We start from the raw sequence: 9,084 nt of genomic DNA, 5'->3' as shown, positions 1-9,084 counted from the left end.
AGACAGAGGATCTCCCGAAAGAGTCTAGATGTTTTAGAGAATATGACTCGGCAAGTATACAACACGACCCCACGCCAAAACGAGGGGAAGCGCCCTGGTATTTAAAGCCCACCGGGGGACTAATTAGCCTGCCACCACAGGTGCGAGAGATAATAGAATATCAAACAGGTGTGGCCACTAAGGGTAAGGAACGAGAGGGTGGGGGCTAGAGAGAGTGAGTAGGGAATTCCTAACAGTAGGCCTAAAGAAGACAGAGAATAGGGAATTCCTAACAGTAGGCTTAAAGAAGACAGAGAATAGGGAATTCCTAACAGTAGGCTTAAAGAAGACAGAGAAAAGGTAGTGAGCAGCGGGCAAAACCTCACAGTATCCCCCCCTCCAACGGGAGCCACCCGGCGACCCAAAACAAATACAGACAGAGTGGCAGGGGGCAAAACAAGACAAAAACGAAGGCACTGGCCAAGCCAGTAGGGGAAGCCACCACAAGAGTGGGGCTAGCAAAAGAAACAGGGTCGCCGAGGGGTAACTAGGGTAGCAGAGGGGCAACTGGTCTAGAGGAACTGGGTCTAGAGAACTAGTCTAGCGAACTGGGCAAGAGAACTGGTCTAGAGAACTGGTTTAGAGAACTGGTCTAGAGAACTGGTCTAGAGGAACTGGTCTAGAGAACTGGTCCAGAGAACAGGTCTAGAGGAACTGAGGGGCAAGCAGGGTAGCTAAGGGGTAACCATGGAAGCACCGGGAAGGGGCTAGCAGAGGGAAGGATAGCTGCCAGGGCACTGATAGCTACAGGGCCTATGCTAGCTGTACTGCTACATCAACATAGAGGCTGCGCAAGCTGCCGGAGCCAGGCTAGCAGAGGGAAAGGGTAGCTGCCAGGGCACTGATAGCTACAGGGCCTATGCTAGCTGTACTGCTACATCAACATAGAGGCTGCGCTAGCTGCCGAGCTAGGCAAGCAGGGGGAACTACACAAAAAAGTGGAGGCCATGCAGAGGGACCGGGTTAGCTGCTTGGGCCTGGCTAGCTACAGGGCCTATGCCAGCTGCAAGGCTGCATTAACATAGAGGCTGTGCTAACAGCCGGGGCCAAGCTAGCAGACCGGGGCCATGCAGAGGGAAACTGGGTTAGCCGCCAGGGCATGGCTAGCTACAGGGCCTATGCCAGCAGCAAGGGCTGCATAAACATAGAGGCTGTGCTAGCAGCCGGGGCTAAGCTAGCAGACAGGGGCTCTGCTGAGGGACTGGGTTAGCTGCCAGGGCATGGCTAGCTAAAGGGGGGTCAAACAGGGCAAAACGGGAAGCAAACAGGGGAGCTAACCGGGGAGACTAACAAGCTAAACAGGGGAGTAACAGGCTAACAAGGGAGCTAAACAGGACAACAGGGAAGCTAAACTGGGCAAACAGGGAAGCTAACAGGGCTAACAGGGGAGCTAGAGGGGAGACTAACAAGCTAACAGGGGAGCTAACAGGGCTAACAGGGGAGCTAGAGGGAACAAGAAAAAGAAAGGCAAACTCAACATACACAGTCTGTGCTGGCTGGGGTCGTAGACTTGGTGGGGTCGTACTGATATGGTTTGTAACCGACCCCAATCGCACAACACAAGACAGGTATGATGGTTTGCCAAGAAACAGATATTTATTGAACAACAGGGAAATACAGGGAAAAGGGCACTGTCCCTTTAAGGGAGAATCACAAATACAGGAATATAATATGAGGGGAAGGAAAGGTGCCTTTAAGAGGCGGGCAGGAAAAGGGAACACTAAGGGAAAGTAAGGGAACGCCTAAGGGAAGGTTAAGGGAACGCCTTGGGACAGAGGAACTAGAGACTAGGTAAACCAGGGACAAGGAGAACTAGGGAGAGAGGACTAGGGACTAGGAGAGCTAGGGAACAGGAGAAACGGGGACTAGGGGAACTAGGGACAAGGAACTAGGTGGAACTAGAAGGGGAGAAACTTGGGACAGGAACTAGGTGGAACTAGAAGGGGAGAACTAGGGAACAGGAACTAGGTGGAACTAGAAGGGGAGAACTTGGGACCAGGAACTAGGTGGAACTAGAAAGGGGAGAACTTGGGAACAGGAACTAGGTGGAACTAGAAAGGGGAGAACTAGGGAACTGAGGGGACTGAGGCCCGCGGAGGCGGGCTGGGAAACAGGGAGGAACTGGGAGGACTGGTGGAAATCATCTGGGCCGCTCTGCAGGACAGAGGAGATAGTTAATGCACAAAAGGGGAAAAAACAGAGCAGGTGCAGAACAGTCCAAATAACAAAGTGAACAAAGTAATAATATCTTCGTGTGACAAACACACAGGGGGAGATGTAAAGTCCAAAAATACTATTCTAAGTGAGAACCAAAAACAGAGGCAATACGCTGGGAGATGAAATGTCCAAACTAACTAACAGAGGCAATACGCTGGGAGAGTGACATCACAATCAAAACTCACCCAGGCGTATGCGTAAAGGTACAGGAACAGCAGCGGGAACGGGGGCAAGGGCACTACGCTGAGTGAGTGACATCACAATCAAAACTCACCCAGGCGTATGCGTAAAGGTACGGGGACAGCAGCGGGAAACGGGGGCAAGGGCACTACGCTGGGTGAGTGACATCACAATCAAAACTCACCCAGGCGCATGCGTAATGGTACAGGGACAGCAACGGGAACGAAGGCATCGCCACCGGGGCGGCTGGCTGTCCGAGCCGAGGGAGAGAGTGCTGGAACAGTGGCGGTGACGAGGGCATCGTCCACCGGGTGGCCGCTGTCGGAGCCGAGGAACAGAGTGCGCGCCACACCTTGGTGTGCGCGTCGGAACAGGGAGCTGGAACAGTGGCGGTGGCGAGGATGTCGTCCACCGGGTAGCCACTGTCGGAGCCGAGGAACAGAGTGCGCGCCACACCTTGGTGTGCGCGTCGGAACAGGGAGCTGGAACAGTGGCGGTGGCGAGGATGTCGTCCACCGGGTAGCCACTGTCGGAGCCGAGGAACAGAGTGGCGCGCCACACCTTGGTGTGCGCGTCGGAACAGGGAGCTGGAACAGTGGCGGTGGCGAGGATGTCGTCCACCGGGTAGCCACTGTCGGAGCCGAGGAACAGAGTGGCGCGCCACACCTTGGTGTGCGCGTCGGAACAGGGAGCTGGAACAGTGGCGGTGGCGAGGATGTCGTCCACCGGGTAGCCACTGTCGGAGCCGAGGAACAGAGTGGCGCGCCACACCTTGGTGTGCGCGTCGGAACAGAGAGACGCATCGGGGTGCGTCTGCCAGGAGGAGTGTGCCAAGCACGAAGGTCTGGAAGAAGCGCGTCTGTGCGCCGGTACGGAGGAGCGTGCCAAGCTCGAAGGTCTGGAAGATGCGCGTCAGTGCGCTGGTACGGAGGAGCGTGCCAAGCTCGAAGGTCTGGAAGATGCGCGTTGCGCGCTGGTCTGGAGAGCGTGCCAAGCTCGAGCGTCCTTGGAAGATGCGCGTTGCGCGCTGGTACGGAGGAGCGTGCCAAGCTCGAAGGTCTGGAAGATGCGCGTTGCGCGCTGGTCTGGAGAGCGTGCCAAGCTCGAGCGTCCTTGGAAGATGCGCGTTGCGCGCTGTGGACTGGAGAGCGTCTGCGCTGGTCTGGATGTGCGTCAGGACGACAGCTGCGCGGGGGGTCTGAAGTGGATGACTGGGATGCCTCCCGTGGAAGTCTAGGGAGCGCAGACCAGTCCCACTCTCAGGCAACGGCGACAGCAGGCGAAGGCTGGGGCAAACATCTCGACGCCGGAGAATGGAACAGCATAGGCAGACAGAGGATCTCCCGAAAGAGTCTAGATGTTTTAGAGAATATGACTCGGCAAGTATACAACACGACCCCACGCCAAAACGAGGGGAAGCGCCCTGGTATTTAAAGCCCACCGGGGGACTAATTAGCCTGCCACCACAGGTGCGAGAGATAATAGAATATCAAACAGGTGTGGCCACTAAGGGTAAGGAACGAGAGGGTGGGGGCTAGAGAGAGTGAGTAGGGAATTCCTAACAGTAGGCCTAAAGAAGACAGAGAATAGGGAATTCCTAACAGTAGGCTTAAAGAAGACAGAGAATAGGGAATTCCTAACAGTAGGCTTAAAGAAGACAGAGAAAAGGTAGTGAGCAGCGGGCAAAACCTCACAATATGTCTATTATACTATGCACTCAGGGTGTAACACTCAAGTTCAACACTATTTGACGAACAATGCCACTGACCATAAGCTGCCAGAGATGCACATCTCCTGCTGACCAGAAAACCACACACTTTTCTGATAGTGGGGTGCCTGGACACTCAATCATTTAAAATGTATATGCAAAAGTTTCGTTTTCACTTCTAATTTGAAGATAAGGATCTATAGAACAATTTTGGCTTGAGTGTCAAGGAACCAGTTGAATTTAATAAAATGTATCCAAAATGGCCACAATCGAAATCATGAATTATTTAAAAACGTCTTAATGTTCACACAATTGCTGTGTAATATAATTTTGTATTTGAATTCCACTTCATAACTTTTATTCTATTGAACCTAGAATGGTGATGTTGGTGCCTGTACCTATGTTTTCATGAATGAGCAATTGAATACAAAAAAAATAAACATGATTGGAGCATATATTATATGATATTTCACACAATGAGACAAAAAAAAGACAGCATGCTAAAGACAGCATGATGGCGCCGCTGTGTGTGGCCTGCCGTCTGCCTCTACAAACACTGTGTGTCATTTTAATGTTTGTTTTTCTTTTTGATCATAATGTTAACTCACTTCTGGTTTATGATCGCCACACACTCCTAGATCTTAGGCACTCTACTAATGATCTAGCTAATTTTGATCGCAGTGGCCATGAAACACTGCCTCCATTCCTGTCGGATATCCCAGCTTACTTGTGCCGCGCCCCAACACCACTCCCTCGTCGCAAGCGGTATCGCCGTCGTGGGAAGCGAGGCGGCTATCTGGTGAGACTAAAAGCCGGCTTGGAATACAGATCGGGATATGGACCGACCTCATGGCCCGTCGCTACCTTGCGCCCACTGGATCCGGCCGGCACCTGTCTGGTACCTGTCGTGGGCTCGGATGAGCTGTTTCAGCCCCGCGGCTACTGCTCTACTCCCCGCGGCTACTGCTCTACTCGCCCCCGCCTTCGCGGGGTGAACCTCCGAAATCTCCGGTCTCTGTATCGTGTTCCCCAGGCCGCTGATCCTCTCCAGATTTGGCCTGGTAAATGCTAGAACACTAGCTAACAAGGCTTTCATACTGAAGGATTTCTTCATTTCCCGGGGACTGGATTTCCTTTGTATAACCGAGACCTGGCTACATGATGGTGAGTCCAGCACAATCACCGAACTCTTGCCGACAGACTGCAGCTATTTTAACACCCCGCGGATGTCAGGCCGAGGAGGGGGGTTAGCGATTGTTTACAAAAGTGGCTACAAGTGTAAACCACTATCGCTACCTTCACCGTTCTGCAGCTTTGAGCTGAGCATGTTTGAGATCAATCAAACCGTGTTGTGTGCTGTGATCTACCGCCCCCCTAAGTACAATAAGGATTTTATTAAAGACTTTTCTGCCTTCCTGGCCGATATCATGCCAAATTATGATCATGTCTTGATTGTCGGGGATTTTAATGTGCATGTGTGTTGTTCCGACAACCCTTTGGCAAAGGACTTTTTAAGCACCATCGACTGTTTTAATTTTTTTTTTTTTTTTTTTTTACTTTTTTTTCTCTGACCATATGCCTGTCCTGTTTGACGTTGCACTTGTCTGTAACACAGTCAAACCTGGCGCTTCTGCTCGCCGTTGCCGGATTATTAACCCATTCACTCACTGCTGAGCGTTTCTCTGCTGTTTTCTGTTCAAATTATGTCACTCCAGTTTGTGATGATGCTGAGACCCTTAGCTTGTGGTTTACTGACGCCTGTCAAACTACTATGGACACTGTTGCCCCTTTTAAGACCAGACAGCCCAGGGTTAAATCAGAGCCCTGGATGAATGATTTGACTGCATGTATCTCTTCACATGCTAAGAGACTGCTGGCATCACTTCCAGAATATTGTACGGGAGGCTAGGACAACATATTTTGCTGACATTATCATGTCAAACTGCCATAAGCCCCGTGTATTGTTTAAGACCATCAATGATGTACTGAATGCACCACTGACTACCTGTGTGGAGGCCTCTCGTGCTGCCTGTGAAGGTTTCCTTAACTTCTTTATTGATAAGGTCTCCTCCATTAGGGCTTCTATTTTACCTCCTGTTTATGACCCCTCCGTTTTTGTCCCCAGCCCCGCTGTATTTAAAGGGGAACTATCTTATAAATGGCCTTTTTCAGTGTTTAGCATTGTTTCCTAGCTATGTGGACTTATATTAATATGATCTATGTCTCTAATTCTCATATTGGCGCATTCTTCCAATTCTCCTCTCACAATATTCACCCTCACTGAACTGAGTCATCTGAAAATGTGATGATTTGTGATGTCAGAGAGACACCGCTGCATGTTAATGTCCCAGATGCCGCGAAGGCCACACAGTGGTTTAGGAGCCCAGCCTCAAAACAGCTTAAGATCTTCAGGTAGAAAAATGCTGTTTTTGAGGACTTGATTAGAAATACAAAACAATGAATTAAAAAAAATATATAATTACAGAGGTGTTCCATAAACTCACAGGAATTGTGTAAAAGTGCCCAAATAGTGAAAGAAATAGTAAAATAGTTCCCCTTTAACATATTTGTGCCCATGAGCTAGCTATATAACATATCTAGTTATTGCCACACAGTTGGATGTCTTGCTAGGTAATAATCTTATCTGAGACAATAACATTTGATCAAATTGTCGTAATGACCCAAGCAACTCACAATTAGTGTTTATTTGACAGCCTGGTTTAGTGCTAATGTTGCAAAGTTGAGGAGCCAGACATGACGCCCACAGCTCAGGTAAACCACGCCCACTTTCATTTTTACGTCACCCTTTCCTAAACGAAAAAAACCATCCTTGATCAGAGATTCGACTTGCTGTCATTCAAACAGAGCACAATAAATGATCAAAACAAACTAGTTTTACGTATTTCGTTTGGACAATATGATTGGAAAATAGACGTTTTATTATACACCTCGTTTCTCTTTATTTGAACTTGGCAAAAGGGGGAAAAACTGCTGATGATGATACTTGTTGCAGTTCTGATGAATTTGCTGCTGATGATATATCGTGTAAGCGTTTATAACAAAAGCATATAATATGCAAAATACCGATAATACTTGAATGCAACTTACATACATATTTGGATCATGGCTCCTTTAAGAAGTGTTTGTCAGCGGAAGTGGGTCCGCCGAAATAATAACTCCGACGAATATTTATGTTTGTAGTCTATGTTCTATGATGGCTGTGCCTGTGCTCCTCTGAGAAGAAGCATAATAACCGAAGTCTATATGAACAATATGTTCTGCATGTAAAGTTAACCTACAAGGGAAGATTCAGGATGCATGCTCGCTATGGCGTTTTAACGTAGACGTTTCAGGTGCGTTTCAAACGGACAGGTGTTAGTTTAATTGCCAACGCCAATGTACAGTTATCATTATTAATCTGTCTGACATGGTCTGGGGAAATTGGCAGTCAGTGGTTGTTGACGTTGAATTTAATAGCGAACTTATATATTTGATAATGTATTTGCATGTTTAAAAAGGCGTTTCATCCTCGGACCTCAGCATTGAGACTTCTTTTTACGACTTGCGTAACGTTCTCTTTGTATTTTTTGTTGTGATTGATTGATTGAAAACTTTATTAACAGATTGCAGAATGGGTACAATACAGTACAGCTCAATACAGGATGCAGACCAGAGAAAGACTTTCGTCTTGTTTACATCAGGGTCCCCCATTTTCAATTCATCATAACATTGATTGATTGATTGATTGATTGATTGAAAAGTTTATTAACAGATTGCAGAATGGGTACAGTACAGTACAGCTCAATACATACAATTGTTAAGGGGATGCAGACCAGAGAAAGACTTTCGTCTTGTTTACATCAGGGTCCCCCATTTTCAATTCATCATAACATATATGACATACATGACATACAGATAGACAGTACTGCTACATCTATACATTTATGACATATCAGATTTGCAAATACAGTACTGTTTGTGATACAAAAGTGTCCAGAAAAGGAGTGTATATACATTTGGCGTAGAAACTGTACATTGGAGGAGGTTGGATGGGTTGGGTGGGTTGGGTGAGGGCTGTACATTGGAGGTGGGGGTGGGGGGGGGGGGGGGTTGAGTAGGGGACACACACACATTTTACACTGTACATTGGAATACTGACAAAGCCTTACTTGGTCATTTACTGTACAACTAGGTTAGGACATTTGTAGGGGCCAGTTTCGAATTGCAGTCTCCCTTAGGTGTTTTTTGACAGTGTTTTTGAAAGTGGGTAGTGATTCACATTCCTTTACAGCTTTAGGTAGGGCGTTCCACATTGATGTGGCATAATTGCGAAACGTGTTTAGTCCCTTGTTTGAGCCGAATCTGGGTTTTACATGATTTGTGGAGCTCCCTCTGGTGTTGTGATCGTGGTATTCACTGACCTTTGGGAAGTATTTTGACATGTACATGGGTACCTTGGTCGCGTAGTGTATCTTGTAGACCAGGCCCATTGCAAGTTGCTGTACTCTGTCGTCTACTCTAAGCCATCCTAGGTTGTCAAAGTGGGCAGGGGTGAGGTGGGTTCTAGGAGTCAGGTCAAGTAGTAGTCTGACTAGCTTGTTTTGAGATGTTTGTAATTTGTTTTTTAGTGCCTTTGAGGTGCTTTGGTACCATGAGGTGCAAGCATAGTCGTAGTACCCTTGAATGAGTGCTCCTGCTAGAGTCTTCAGGGTATTCTTGTTTACCAGAGAGGAGATCCGGTACAAGAAACGCGTTCGTTGGTTGACTTTTTTTATTACATTGGATGCCATTTTGTCACAGGAAAGATTAGCCTCTAGGATGGAACCCAGGTAGGTAATTTCATCTTTCCTTGTGATAATATTGTCACCCACTGTAACCGAGAAGCCGTCGGTCTTGCTGAGTTTGTTATTTGAACCGAAGAGAATGGACTCTGTTTTGCC

General features: G+C 48.0%; 1 protein-coding gene across 1 annotated transcript in view; it reads left to right on the top strand.

Annotated features, from left to right (window-relative positions):
* The first annotated feature begins 7,362 nt into the window (after positions 1 to 7,362).
* The window catches only part of tmem19 (transmembrane protein 19), a 28,515-nt gene continuing 26,793 nt past the window's right edge, over positions 7,363 to 9,084 (top strand). Inside the window, exon 1 of the mRNA XM_084331169.1 lies at positions 7,363 to 7,497. The gene's annotated coding sequence lies outside the window, so the exon portion shown is untranslated. The remainder of the gene's footprint in view (positions 7,498 to 9,084) is intronic.

The sequence above is a fragment of the Notolepis coatsorum genome, assembly GCF_963971535.1.
Source record: "Notolepis coatsorum genome assembly, chromosome: 15".
Taxonomy (NCBI): domain Eukaryota; kingdom Metazoa; phylum Chordata; class Actinopteri; order Aulopiformes; family Paralepididae; genus Notolepis; species Notolepis coatsorum.
The sequence above is the reverse complement of the archived record's forward strand: the minus strand, read 5'-3'. Positions and strand labels throughout refer to the sequence as shown.